The sequence below is a fragment of the Triticum aestivum genome, chromosome 4B, assembly GCF_018294505.1.
Source record: "Triticum aestivum cultivar Chinese Spring chromosome 4B, IWGSC CS RefSeq v2.1, whole genome shotgun sequence".
Classification (NCBI taxonomy): Eukaryota; Viridiplantae; Streptophyta; class Magnoliopsida; order Poales; family Poaceae; genus Triticum; species Triticum aestivum.
Genome location: NC_057804.1, coordinates 667,348,845 through 667,364,116, shown reverse-complemented (window position 1 = coordinate 667,364,116; position 15,272 = coordinate 667,348,845). Strand labels below are relative to the sequence as shown.

The 15,272-nt window shown below is 43.1% G+C and overlaps 1 long non-coding RNA gene across 1 annotated transcript; it reads left to right on the top strand.

Annotated features, from left to right (window-relative positions):
- The first annotated feature begins 1,134 nt into the window (after positions 1-1,134).
- On the top strand, positions 1,135-3,510 carry LOC123089818 (uncharacterized). Its single transcript, XR_006442382.1, has 5 exons — positions 1,135-1,514; positions 1,598-1,797; positions 1,888-1,969; positions 2,606-2,655; positions 3,273-3,510. It is a non-coding gene; the product is annotated as an uncharacterized lncRNA (long non-coding RNA).
- The last annotated feature ends 11,762 nt before the right edge of the window (positions 3,511-15,272 follow it).

The following is a 15,272-nucleotide window of genomic DNA, read 5'->3' as shown; positions in this document are numbered from 1 at the left end:
AGAAATGCTCTAAGTAATAACCATGGAGATATTATGAATATCTACACAAGAAGCTGCATTTGAAAAACTTGTGCAAGATAAGTACACATCTTCTAAATCTTTGTCAAAACTGTAGAAGATTCTGAATATCGAGGATGGTTGCTACCAAACAGAGGAGCTGGAACCACTGATCAGCTGAAGACAAAATTGTACTACTTGTTAAATTTAGTTTCCTAATCCGAGCATTCAAAGAAGGTTTCTTTGAAGAGGGCGATGTAGTTTGTGCCCCATTTCCATCGAATTTTAGAGGAGAAAACAAGGTATGTATCCCATCCCGCTCAAATTGTAAGCTTTATATTCGTTGATGGAGGCTTGGACATTGGAGCTATATTAATTTCTTCACAAAGCGTATAACGAAGAACTTTTTGGTACATTTGAAAGGTACCCCATAAAATCGTATATATTGAGTAGGTGTAGACGTGTAGGCAAGAATATTCTGCTTCACATATAACTGAAAATGAATTTTCGTGAATGTTACATACAGATCAGAGGAGGATGAGGCAAATTTTCAAGAAAAATGGCAAGTCCAGCTCCCGCAGTCCCATACTAGTTGTTGTTTTTCATGTCTGGATCGTGGAACCAGTGACTTGAATTTCCCAAACATAACACCACCACCACCACAGAGAAGGTGTTGAGATGGCTGACAGGCTTTGTCACGACCAGTTTTGTCCATGGAAACTAACGCTTGCTCTCGTTTTTAATTGCCACACGCAAGTTTTATGTTGTTTTGTCGTATCTAATTAAGGACAGTATAATCGCATCTAATCTCTGCCCTCACAGCGATTTGGGTTTTCGGCCGTCCGTTTTATTGATGTGGGAGTTTCTGGCCGTCAGATTTTGTGTCTTCAACGATCTATTTCGCAATGTGTTTAAACTAGCCCAGCTGTCCTGTGGGCTGCTGCTCCATGGACCGAAACGAATGCCCCTGGTGCATTGGGCCTTCGAGCCGCCAGCCCATTCGAAGGAGGCCCGTTACTGGGGGGATTGCGAGGCCTACGAGCGACTGGTCCATCCACTCGCGAACTTTAATCCAATCCCGATCGAGGCTGTGGGGAGCGAGATCGCATCGACTCCACTACGGTCCATCCACTCTCGAACCCTAATCCAATCCCTATGGAGGCTGAGGGGAGAGATACTGCGTCGACTCCACTCCGGAATCGAGCCGCAGAGAGGAGCGGCCGGTGTGCGTGCGTCCACCTGAATTGAGGGATGTGATCGAGTCCATCCGGTCGATCCCAGCGACCGGAGGAGCGGGAGCCGATCCACGAACGGCGGCGCTGCTGCTCGAGGACCCCGCTCTCGAGCCCCCTCCACCCCCTCCCTCCACAGCTGCCACAGCGTGCGCCTTGCAATATTGGCGTGTAGGCCATGGCGCCCGACACCCAACTCCGGGCCGCCACCGCAAGCCGTCGCTCCCACCACTGCCTTCCCCGCATCTTCGTCGCCATCCTCTGGCTTCTGCTCCACCAACTAGGGTAATCTTTCTCTCCATACTTTAAATTCACGGCTGGTATTATTACAGGATATGTGTTGGTGACTAATCTGTTTTTTTTTTCAGTTCACGGGATAGCTGAATGAATCAACTCATGTTGATTGAAGCTGAAATTTGTTAACAAAAATTGTAGACGTAATGCACGCACCTGTAGTTGGGGTTTCGCTCTGGTGGTAGGGAGATGCTAATGGAGCAGACGGTGCAGGGCGGGGATGGCTTGAGGAGGCAAGCCCGGACAATGCCGCTCACGCATTGCCTGTATCTTGGTGGCTAAAACAATCACCTGTTTTCTTTTATTTAAAGATATGTTGTATTGCCCTATAATTATATTTGTAGTTGTTCCCTTTCTGATGCAGGCAAATTACGAGAATTGCACTATTGTCTGCAAATATAGGACAGAAGAGGGAGCTAAAAGATGCTCGAAAGTCACTGATAGAGGTATTATTTATTTCCCCATCTTGACAGTAAGAATTGTCTAAAACAAGTTTAAGTCGGTTCGGAGTATTCACTCTGTCCTACCGCATCATGAGTAGTAGATCAAACTGCTAGATAGATGGATTTGTCCTACATGGATGGATACACTGCCTCACCAGTATGCTATTTTGAGCCAATCAATCTACCTTCTTCTTCTGAACCTTTGCTCCTTTTTGTTATAGCAAACAATCTGAATTAAGGCAAGGACTAACATCATGTTTTTTCTGATGCTGTTACTTATGCTCTTATAACCTTCAAAATAAGTTCTCTTGGATTGTTGTTTATGTTATCATATATTTAATATCTATTTCAGAGAATGTGAGTCCGATGCTACATTATAGAGTAGTAATGGACATCCCAAATTTTGTGCACGAGATTTTAGTTCGAGTGATGTGAATATTTCTTAGTCAGTCCTCGTATTCCAGCTTGGTTGTAGGTAATTCCCCCGAGAATGCTGACAACACTCACATCTGGTCTGCAAAGAAATATTTGATGGTCTTGCTTGATAACTTGCTGTGGGCAGACAATATATCGTGTTAGTACCATTCATGTATCCGCTTTCACATACCATCTAACATGGCTTCTTATTTTGTTTTACAGGCTGCTAAGGACCTCGAGGAAGCAAACAATATATTGCATTTTGCCTACAGGTACGGAAACATGTGCCTTATTTCTGCAAAGGCGTGCTCTGTTTTTCTATTCCACGAGCATTTTGCATTCCCTATAGATGCTGAGATGTTGGATTTGATTACGTTGCCAAAGGTGCTTTCAAGATTAGTTCACTAATTTACCATCTTTTCTATTCGGGGTGTAGGTATTACTACAGTTATAATAACTTTCTGTTTGGTTAAACCTTTTAAGTCAGTATAGTACAGTTCAGCTGAACACTACAGGTATGTCTGACAACATGTTAATAATACTGTAATTTTAATAATATCAAGTCTTCACAACTGTCAGAGATTTTCTTAGACAGACAACATGCCAATGAGACTGTAATTTTTCTTTCTGATCAGCTGGGGATGTAGTGTATATTAATTTATTATACACTACATCCCCAGCTGATCAGAAAGAAAAATCTTAAAACGTAACAAGGTCATGGCAGCTCTTCCTAAACTTTGGAATATTGCTGCACGCGTTCCCTTTAACTCATTTTGTGTGTGCCCCAAAGAACACAAAATTCTCATGATTCTAATTGGTTTTTTTTTCTTCTATAGTAGATTACTGATTTATTTATTTGTTGTGTTTCTTCTTGCATGTGGCGTTGTAGCACCAATCAATGCAGGGCTTTACCCAGCGATAGCCGAAAAAGCAGAAAACAAGGCATCATACTATTGTCATTGAAAGTTTTGATGTATTTGCCCAAGCTAATTTGTAGTATGAATTTGTGCTTCGGTTGATTAGAAGGACCTAAAATAAAATGTACAGCCATTGACTTCCATTGTTATAAATCTATTTGTAGTTTATATGAATGAATTTTCAATGAAATTATAGGTTTCATATTTTCTAACCAACAGAGAATTTCATTGGTTTAGACGTGTGAAGTGATCATGCCTTCGAATATTTGTAGAAATTCCTACCATTCCATCGAAAAAATTGATGGGCGCAGCAACGCGCGCCATCGATGATCTAGTGAACACTAAACTTCGTCTATCTAGTTTAACTGTGGCAGCACTGGGGAAGATGGTGCTGCGACTGCATTGTGCTATGCAAGCCGTGTGGCGGTGTTGCGACAAGAGCAGTGGAATCATGAGCATTCACCGATGTTTGTTCTTGTCAGGAATGGGATCAATGGCGTATCGAGGAGCACATGCCACAGTTGTTGTAGTCCGCAATAATATCCTATGGTCCATTGCAAAGATGGCTATAACATGGTAATTTTTTTAGATGCATGAAAGCAACTTTTTCCAACATGTCTGAATTGCTAGATGAGTAATCGTATTTGCATCTACCATGGTGGATAGCTCGGGTGAGCGCCCACATGTTATTGAGTAAACCAAGTCTCTCAAAAAAAGAAAAAAGAAAAAGGGAAAGGAAGTTGCATGCATGCATGCTGTCTATTTTGTTAACATCACCCAGAATAGATGTGCTTATCTTTTGACTCCTTTCTTCACGGCGGGCGCATGGTTTTACAGGACAAAATTAGCGGCTACGGTTCTAGGAAAAACGAACAAGACCCACCAGCACCATCTCTCTTCTCCTTCCCTAGCTCCCTCTCCCTCACCATTGAAATACCTCCCGAGTTCCTCCTGCAGACATTTCATCGCACCACCACTGTTCGTCGGGTTGATTGATTATCATGAGGACCCAGCTCACTCTAGCCCTTCTGCTCTTCCTCGTTGTTGCCTCCACCAGCCCCCTAGCATTGGCCCATGGCGATCCTGACTATGGCGGTGGAGTGAAGAAACCCGAAGCTGTCTCGGCCAGTGTTGAGAAGAAACCCGAAGCCATCTCCACTGATGTGGAGAAGAAACCAGATGCCGTCTCTGGAACAGACGTCTCCTCCAGCGCGAGGACGAAACCCGAAGTCGTCGCTGGCTATGACAGTGCTAAAAAGAAACCTGATGTCGGCCCCAACAATGTTGATGCAGAGAAGAAACCAGTAAGTGCCTCTGGCTATGCTGGCAAGGAGAAGAAACCTGAAGGTGGCACCAAGGCTGCTAAGGAGAAGAAATCTGAAGTTGCCTCCGAGAAGAAATCCAAAAGAAAGAGTGAGCCCTCCCAGTCTTCCACCATCGAGAAGAAACCCAAAAGTAAAAATGAGAAGAAGTCCAAAGGAAAGAATGACGCCTCTGGATACAGTGGTGCGGAGAAGAAACCAAAAGAGAAAGTAGATACACCCAAGAAGGAGAAGCCAAAGGAGGAGGTCATGGCTATGAAACCTAAAGAATACACCAAGCCAAAGGAGGAGGCGAAGAAGGAGGAGCCGAAGAAGGAAGAGCCGAAGAAGGAGGAGATCGCGGCGACCGTCACATCCGATAGTTACACTGCACCGAAGAATGCTCAGCCGGAGACACCGGCAGCTAGCACAGCTGACACTTATGCTCCGCCAAAGACTGCTCAGCCGGAGAAGGCGGCGGCTAGCACAACCGGTGGTTACCCGTAGCCGAAGAATGACTAGCCGGACACACCAGAAGACTGGCCATTTCCCCTACCACATATGTATGTCGAGAGCCTCACGTAGCTTCCGAGTGACCAACCAAAATAACTTCCCCTCTCAGCTCACTTGAGGAGGGATTATGACTAGATCCGGTCCACGGTTATTTTTTATACCCCAATTTTCATTGTGTGAGTGCTTACCCTTAATGTACCGCTTATATAACTCCATCTGTAGTATTATTCTACTTTTGTAAAGAAAACATGTACCCATGAGGTAACTAAACGGGTGTGTTATCACTTTGTATTCTAGATTGAAAACTCATGTACCGTGCATGTAACACTCAATTTGGTAAATTAAGCTTTCGTGAATACTTCCCAGATTGTTAGAGCAAAAACTTTGCAGGAGTTCCATCGTGCCTGCAGCTAAACATCATCGCATATCATGTACTACTGGTATATATAATTTTGTTCTCAAGAGTAGTGTTATAGCTGCTAGTATTTTATTCGAGGGAAATGTATATACAACTAGATGTTGGGGCGTGTCTCGGCGTACCATGGTATGCGTACATTTTTGGTCCTACAAACAAAGATATATCAACCACAAACATAATGTACATCATTTCGGCCGTACATTAACACCCAATACAAGTTACTTCCTTTGCTATAAATTGCTTGTGAATTGTCATCACTAAAAAGAGGAAAGTTGTCCAGGAGGCAATGTACATTTCATTTGACAATGCGATACATATTTTGAAGTAGACGAATGATTTATTTTCTTGTAGGTGTAAAGTTGAACCATTCACTAGTGGATAAATGGCTAGCCATAACTTTAAATTGTGGTTCCCGCAAAAAAGAAACTTTAATTGGTGGCGCCTCATTTTCAATCCAAGTCACCACTATTTAAAAAAAACGCCTCATTTTCAATCCAGGTCACCACTATTTTTAAAAAAAATATGCCGTCTGTATATTTGCTACACCACCACTATGTAGTTACTGGTGACAATATTAAAGCTATATGGTATGAAAATTAATTTCATGATCTATCTAACAATATTGATATCATATTGTGAATCTTGATATTTTTTCTATAAACTTAGTCAAAGTTAATAAAATTTGACTTTGACCAACTCTTATATGCAGACTAAAAAGGAACGAAGTGAGTACTTATGGCATTAGAGTTTTTGTACATGCCACGGATATAATTATGTCCAATCCTAATCTCCACTGCTTCCGGTCAACTCCGCCGCTGCCCACGATCCCCAAACGCCCATCTCTGTCTGGAGTACATATCTAGTGGAAACCGTACATTTAACGGAAACATGGAAACTTGATCCTGTGCCTTTGGATTGGAAATGTGCGCTGCGAGATGGTAGTACGTACAAATTGCAAATTGAACCCCGCAATAATTCTGTACCTCGGTACAGTAACATGCCAAGGCTGAGCCGTCCTGTACCTTTCCCCATGGCGGCATGCCAATCCCGATTCGAGTTCCTACTATGAGAAGCTAGGGTTAGGAGACGATGCTTCCCTCCAGCAGGACCCCCTCGTTCCGCGCTGCGCCAGAAAGCGGCGAGCGGCGCGGATGAATCCTCTCCGGTGATTGTTCCGCCAGCAGTGACAGTCCTCCTCCGAGCGTTCTGTGGTGGGCCTGCTATCAGCGAGCGGCGCGGCTGATTTATCTCCGGCAATTGTCCAGCCAACTGTGCCAGTACTTGTCCGAGCATTCCCCAGCGACGTCGTGCTGGATCTAGGTCCCAGGAATGAGGATTTCCGGTGTCCATATTTTCTGCTTTGCATGTTCTCCTTTGTCCCCTGGCACATCTAGTGGTTCCCTCATCTCTAGATTGGGCTAGATTTGCAAAGCAAATAGAGGAGGGGACAAGGTCGTGGCTAATTGGGTCGTCTCCTCTAAAATCAGCACATCCTTTGAAGGAAGTAGGAGGGAACGAAGTAGTGGCATCTTGTCAGCAGATGCAGATTTTGGTCTTGAATAAATTGGGGAGGTATAATTTATTTTTTCCTAATTAAGTGTTATATAAATCTATGACTATATGTGCCTGGAGTGTGTGCTCTGTGCGACCGTGGTCTAATGGAAATTGATATATGTCTATCAACTGCTGCTGCTACTGTCTAGATGGAATGTAGATGATGATATGTATGTGAATTTAGAAAGCATGAGCGGTGTCTAGGGCTTGTACGTGCTTCTACAGATTTGCTAGATTAATTTATGTGTGTGTGCTACTGCTAGTAGTGTCTAGTGTGATTGACAGTGAGAAAAAAAAGCCTAGACTATTTGTATGTGTCTACTGCTCCTAGTCATGTTGACAGTGAACTGGTACTGCTACTGCCATCTTTACATTAATTTGGCTGAAAACATTCATGTGTTGTTTCATTTACAACTCAGTCGTTTCATTTAAATCAACATGTGGAATAGATGTTTTAACTTATAATCAACATATTTTATGTGAAATTCGTTTAAATTCATTGTCTAAACTATTGAAAAAACTGCAATTTCAGTTAAAATTCTGTGAAAAGTAGCCCCGGGGTTATCATGATCTAATATATATTAATATACACACAACTAATATATTCATATTGATCTCCTTCTTTAAAGGTGTCGGAGATGCGGGATCAGCTCCTACCAAAGGACCACATACAAGCACATTCAAGAGGAAATTGCGTGATTTTTGCTTGAGCATGTCATATGTCCCCGCGGAGAGTACCATTACATCTAATGCCTGCATGTAATGATTTGCAAATTGTAGGAGAAATTATATATACCAAATTATATATATATATATATATATATATATATATATATATATATATATATAATATGTGTATGCATGTTCGTACGAGAAATTCTATTATATATGTATGGCGTGTATAGTATGTAGTAGCGTAAAATATGTTTGAAATGAAAAAGAATTAAATGAAAAACACAAAATGAAAAGGAAAAAAATTAAACCATAAACCCTAAAACCATAAACGCCTAAACACCTAAATCTTTAGTCCCGGTTGATGGCACCAACCCAGACTAAAGGTCCACAGTCCCCGGTGCATGCTGCCGGCCACGTGGCAGGGATTTAGTCCGGGTCGTGGCCAACCGGGATTAAAGGGTGGGGTCGTTAGTCCCGATTTATTTGTCCCGGTTGGTGAACTGGTACTAAAGGCCCTTTCAAACCTGGACTAAAGGCCGTTCCTCTATTAGTGTATGTGTGACAATGAAAATGCAACAAAAAACAAGCATGTGCAAATGATGACAAGATGAAGTAATTTAGCTTATCTGAGTTGCCTCTCCCATCCAACTTTGAGAGCGGACAAGCACTTTTGAATAGAAGACGATGTACTAGTTCATTCCCGTTGAATAATCCCCCATTGATGTTGGAGAGATGCCACACTGCGGTTGGTTACAATATGATGGGGCTGCGCATATTGCTCTTGTTCATGGCAGTCCTTCCAAATCTTCTGTCATATTTATTCCTCTTTTGATCCATGCCACATATAGATCCACTGATGTGACCAACGAAGATTTAACCACCAAGATATCCGAAAAAGTTGAGAATGTCGGACGTCTTGCCTTTCTCGGCCTTGGCTTCTTTTATTTCTTTCCCAGACTGTGATTTGATGTTGCCACAACTTTAAATGAAGGGCAAGTGGGATCCCCAAACCCGTAGTCCATTTGGGTCGGATCATGAATATCATTGGTCGTGTCTGACCTGACAAACCCCTAAAACTCTCATGGTTTCCAAGCATTGATCATGTTGGAAATGAACTAGCGGTCTATTTACAACATTCATCATGGCATATGCAAAGTTGATCGGAGAGGAGAAAAAAGAACATAGCGAGTCTTGTTTTGTCATAACGTTGACTAGGTTGTGGGCAGCCCAGGGGCTGCCGGTGCCCATGCTTGTCTGCGCCTGAACGAGCTGTTACATTTGTGTTGGTGGAAACTACATTGGACTAATTCGATCGCCGGATCCTCTAACCCAACCTGGTCCAATGGCGCGATCCTTGTCAGCACCTGGATGGACGTGGTGCGGGGTCCCAGGCATGTCGGCGGTGGGGGGGGGGGGGGGGAGGTTTGCGATTGCTCCTTGAGGTCCACATTCGTTCCATGAGCCGCCACCGCTTCTCTCTCCCGCTGCGTCTGTCGCTTGTCCCTTCAGGCGATGCTCTCTAGTTTGCACGATGTCGCCGAGGACGAGACATCGATGAGCGATGCAGACAGAACCTCAATTGCGGTGTTGTGTGTCGGGCTGGACGACATCAAGGATGGCGGATTGGGACCGGCGGCGTGGATGGGGAGCAAGCGTGGCGGACAGCGAGGGCTCAGATGTGGGAATTGGTGGAGGGAGGCGGGAGGAGGGGGTTCGGTGGATTTCGTGCAATTTTTGGTAGGGGAGGCTTGTCAGGTCGGACGTGTCGGACGCACCTGATCGCGCCTGGGCCTCCCCATACCAGCCCTACATTTTTTGTTTGGTAGGCCTATCAAGTATGAAATTCTGGAATCCGTTGTGAAATGTGAAATGAACGATGACAATGACCTCAATGGATGGCAAAAGAATGATGGCGCTCCCAATGAGTGCCGCTTTTTGGCTGCCTCTTTGAGATGCATCCTCCCTTTTCATCTTTCTTTCCTGATGTATGAAATTAGAGCGCGTGGCTGACTGACTGATCGGTATCTGTAAGACTTTGGTGCTGGCAAGAAAGGGGCAGTGAACTTAGTAATTATCTTTGTGCGTGCTTCATTGTGTGATTATACATTTATCCCTTTCAACGAGCTTAATTATCTTTGAACAACGACACTGTGCTACCATTTATCGAAACCTGATTTTCCTTTTTAACCAACAAGAATCTTTTTGCAAGGTGGATGGACACGAATGAACCAAAATGTTGTAGCTAGCCTAGGGTGCGACTTTTCTCCAGCAGCTCTCCGCAGAAGAAGCGCTAGCTGTTGGTCTGCTCCACGGCAGTGCATGCCCTGTTCAAAATAGATCATCCTTTTCACAGGGTCATTGTCGATGTTGATGTTGCTGGTCTGTGTCTTGAGGCCCTTTAGTGTATGGTGCAGAAATGATGAGAGCGTGTGCAGCGTATGCCCAAACACGGTGTTAGGAAAATCTTAGCGCACCAAACTCTTGGCCTAAACGCTAGAAAACTAGGATCGAAGTAAATCTGCACGTTTGCTGCAGCATGTCAAGGTTGGATTTACAAAATGTAAGAAGAAAGAATATCCTTGTGTTATGCCATGAGTCCTTAATACATACTGCAACAATCTGTGAAACACACTACTAACCCAAGTTTCTGGTGGAAACATATTAGTTGCAGTCCCATTCGCAAAAGAGGAACAAGATATGCCATATGTCATCACAAGCATATGGATTTTCCAACCTTAGTCATAACCGCATTCGGTTTCGGCAAACGAACACATAAATCGCAGAAAACTTACAGTGCACAACATTTTCACTCTTCATTTAGCATTTTTCACACAGACTAAGGATGAACAATTTAGTAAGGGCATTTCTAACCGATCCCCTATAACTGGTTAGAGGAGTAAAAATTCTGTTTTACTCTCCTAAGTGGCACCTAACTGATCCCCAATCCACCGTAGTTGAGGATAATTATCCTCAGCCGCGCCCGGCCTCCCTATATTTACTCCACCTATCGGCGGTTGAGTGAAAAGTCCACTCTCGATCTAGCCGCTCTAATCTCTCCCGTCAGCGGTTCGCCGGCAAAGACACGGGTGACCGTTGCCTGGGCTCCATGTTGGCCAAACGGCTCGTTGGCTCACAGTTGCCGCTCATAAAGTGCAACGATTACCCGCAGCAGGTTGTGTGCCAAGTTTTTACCATGCCGCAACATCCCGAATGGGTGTTCTTCAAGTGCAAGAAAGATGGTGTATATGAATATTTTCATTCCACCGGATTCGAATTTCCGTAGCTCATTGTTTGCTCTAATTTATGTGTATGATGGATGCAAGTTTTTGTATTGATAAGAAGATTACATTGATCTATTGATAGCACAAAAATTGATAGATGCTCGTGCACTGATTGCTAGAATAGAGACTACAGATGAGACTACATGCAAAGCAATGTCTACTTCTTCGAAATCGAAGAAGAAAGAAACAAGTGTGCAAGCTCAAGAAGCTGCAGATAAACAATGAAGACATAGAGAAGATATAATCCAACTAGTGGGAGCAGTTATGGAAATTGGATATCTTTTAAAATGTCTAATTGTGGTTCCTATTTTCTTTGCTCTTGCTCTCATAGCGAAGAATATGTGAATAATGTACTCAAATGTATCAAAATATCGTTGAATGAAATAATGAAGCAAAGAAATGTGTTTCAGTGGCCCAAAATGAAAAACAAATGAAAAAAGTTTACACCGTCATATAGAGGGGATCAATTAGGTCTGGCCAAAACTTAGTGTAGTAAATTTACTCCACTAAGTGTTTACTCCACCAGATATTCACTCTTTATCGGGGATCGTTTAGAAATGCTCTAAGTAATAACCATGGAGATATTATGAATATCTACACAAGAAGCTGTATTTGAAAAACTGGTGCAAGATAAGTACACATCTTCTGAATCTTTGTCAAAACTGTAGAAGATTCTGAATATTGAGCATGGTTCCTACCAAAAAGAGGAGCTGGAACCACTGATCCGCTGAAGACAACTACTTGTTAAATTTAGTTTCCTAATCCGAGCATTCAAAGAAGGTTTCTTTGAAGAGGGCGATGTAGTTTGTGCCCCATTTCCATCAAATTTTAGAGGATAAAACAAGGTATGTATCCCATCCCGCTCAAATTGTAAGCTTTATATTCGTTGATGGAGGCTTGGACATTGGAGCTATATTAATTTCTTCACAAAGCGTATAACGAAGAACTTTTTGGTACACTTGAAAGGTACCCTATAAAATCGTATATATTGAGTAGGTGTAGACGTGTAGGCAAGAATATTCTGCTTCACATATAACTGAAATGTATTTTCGTGAATGTTACATACAGATCAGAGGAGGATGAGGCAAATTTTCAAGAAAAATGGCAAGTCCAGCTCCCGCAGTCCCATATTAGTTGTTGTTTTTCATGTCTGGATCCTGGAACCAGTGACTTGAATTTCGCAAACATAACACCACCGCAGAGGAGTTGAGATGGCTGACAGGCTTTGTCACGACCAGTTTCGTCCATGGAAAGTAACGCTTGCTCTCCTTTTTAACTGCCACACGCAAGTTTTATGATTTTCTGTCGAATCTAATGAACACTAAACTTCGTCTATCTAGTTTAATTGTGGCAGCACTGGGGAAGATAGTCCTGCGACTGCATTGTGCTATGCAAGCCGTGTGGCGGTGTTGCGACAAGAGCAGTGGAATCATGAGCATTGACCGATGTTTGTTCTTGTCAGGAATGGGAGATCAATGGCGTATCGAGGAGCACATGCCACAGTTGTTGTAGTCCGCAATAATATCCTATGGTCCATTGCAAAGATGGCTATAACATGGTAATTTTTTAGATGCATGAAAGCAACTTTTTCCAACATGTCTGAATTGCTAGATGAGTAATCGTATTTGCATCTACCATGGTCGATAGCTCGGGTGAGCGCCCACATGTTATTGAGTAAACCAAGTCTCTCAAAAAAAGAAAAAAAGAAAAAGGAAAAGGAAGTTGCATTCATGCATGGTGTCCATTTTGTTAACATCACCCAGAATAGATGTAAATAAAACATGGATTAGACCTTATTTAGTAAAGTTACCGCCTTATCTTTTGGCTCCTTTCTTCACGGCGGGCGCATGGTTTTACAGGACAAAATTAGCGGCTACGGTTCTAGGAAAAATGAACAAGACCCACCAGCACCATCTCTCTTCTCCTTCCCTAGCTCCCTCTCCCTCACCATTGAAATACCTCCCGAGTTCCTCCTGCAGACATTTCATCGCACCACCACTGTTCGTCGGGTTGATTGATTATCATGAGGGCCCAGCTCGCTCTAGCCCTTCTACTCTTCCTCGTTGTTGCCTCCACCAGCCCCCTAGCATTGGCCCATGGCGATCTTGACTATGGCGGTGGAGTGAAGAAATCTGAAGCTACCGGCGGATACACCGCCGGTATTGAGAAGAAACCCGAAGCTGTCTCGGCCAGTGTTGAGAAGAAACCCGAAGCAATCTCCAGTGATGTGGAGAACAAACCAGATGCCGTCTCCGGAACAGACGTCTCCTCTAGCGCAAAGACGAAACCCGAAGTCGTCGCTGGCTATGACAGTGCTAAGAAGAAACCTGATGTCAGCCCCAACAATGTTGATGCAGAGAAGAAACCAGTAAGTGCCTCTGGCAAGGAGAAGAAACCCGAAGGTGGCACCAAGGCTGCTAAGGAGAAGAAATCTGAAGTTGACTCCGAGAAGAAATCCAAAAGAAAGAGTGAGCCCTCCCAGCCTTCCACCATCGAGAAGAAACCCAAAAGTAAAAATGAGAAGAAGTCCAAAGGAAAGAATGACGCCTCTGGATACACTGGTGCGTAGAAGAAACCAAAAGAAAAAGTGGATACACCCAAAAAGGAGAAGCCAAAGGAGGAGGTCATGGCTATGAAACCTAAAAAATACACCAAGCCAAAGGAGGAGGCGAAGAAGGAGGAGGCGAAGAAGGAAGAGCCGAAGAAGGAGGTGATCGCGGCGACCGTCACATCCGATATTTACACTGCACCGAAGAATGCTCAGCCGGAGACGCCGGCAGCTAGCACAACTGACACTTATGCTGCGCCAAAGACTGCTCAGCCGGAGATGGCGGCGGCTAGCACAACCGGTGGTTACCCCTAACCGAAGAATGACTAACCGGACACACCAGAAGACTGGCCATTTCCCCTACCACATATGTATGTCGAGAGCCTCACCTAGCTTCCGAGTGACCAACCAAAATAACTTCCCCTCTCAGCTCACTTGAGGAGGGACTATGACTAGATCCGGTCCACGGTTATTTTTTATACCCCAATTTTCATTGTGTGAGTGCTTACCTTTAATGTACCGCTTATATAACTCCATCTGTAGTATTATTCTACTTTTGTAAAGAAAACATGTACCCATGAGGTAACTAAACGGGTGTGTTATCACTTTGTATTCTAGATTGAAAACTCATGTACCGTGCATGTAACACTCAATTTGGTAAATTAAGCTTTCGTGAATACTTCCCAGATTGTTAGAGCAAAAACTTTGCAGGAGTTCCATCGTGCCTGCAGCTAAACATCATCGCATATCATGTACTACTGGTATATATAATTTTGTTCTCAAGAGTAGTGTTATAGCTGCTAGTATTTTATTCGAGGGAAATGTATATACAACTAGATGTTGGGGCGTGTCTCGGCGTACCATGGTATGCGTACATTTTTGGTCCTACAAACAAAGATATATCAACCACAAACATAATGTACATCATTTCGGCCGTACATTAACACCCAATACAAGTTACTTCCTTTGCTATAAATTGCTTGTGAATTGTCATCACTAAAAAGAGGAAAGTTGTCCAGGAGGCAATGTACATTTCATTTGACAACGCGATACATATTTTGAAGTAGACGAATGATTTATTTTCTTGTAGGTGTAAAGTTGAACCATTCACTAGTGGATAAATGGCTAGCCATAACTTTAAATTGTGGTTCCCGCAAAAAAGAAACTTTAATTGGTGGCGCCTCATTTTCAATCCAAGTCACCACTATTTAAAAAAAACGCCTCATTTTCAATCCAGGTCACCACTATTTTTAAAAAAAATATGCCGTCTGTATATTTGCTACACCACCACTATGTAGTTACTGGTGACAATATTAAAGCTATATGGTATGAAAATTAATTTCATGATCTATCTAACAATATTGATATCATATTGTGAATCTTGATATTTTTTCTATAAACTTAGTCAAAGTTAATAAAATTTGACTTTGACCAACTCTTATATGCAGACTAAAAAGGAACGAAGTGAGTACTTATGGCATTAGAGTTTTTGTACATGCCACGGATATAATTATGTCCAATCCTAATCTCCACTGCTTCCGGTCAACTCCGCCGCTGCCCACGATCCCCAAACGCCCATCTCTGTCTGGAGTACATATCTAGTGGAAACCGTACATTTAACGGAAACATGGAAACTTGATCCTGTGCCTTTGGATTGGAAATGTGCGCTGCGAGATGGTAGT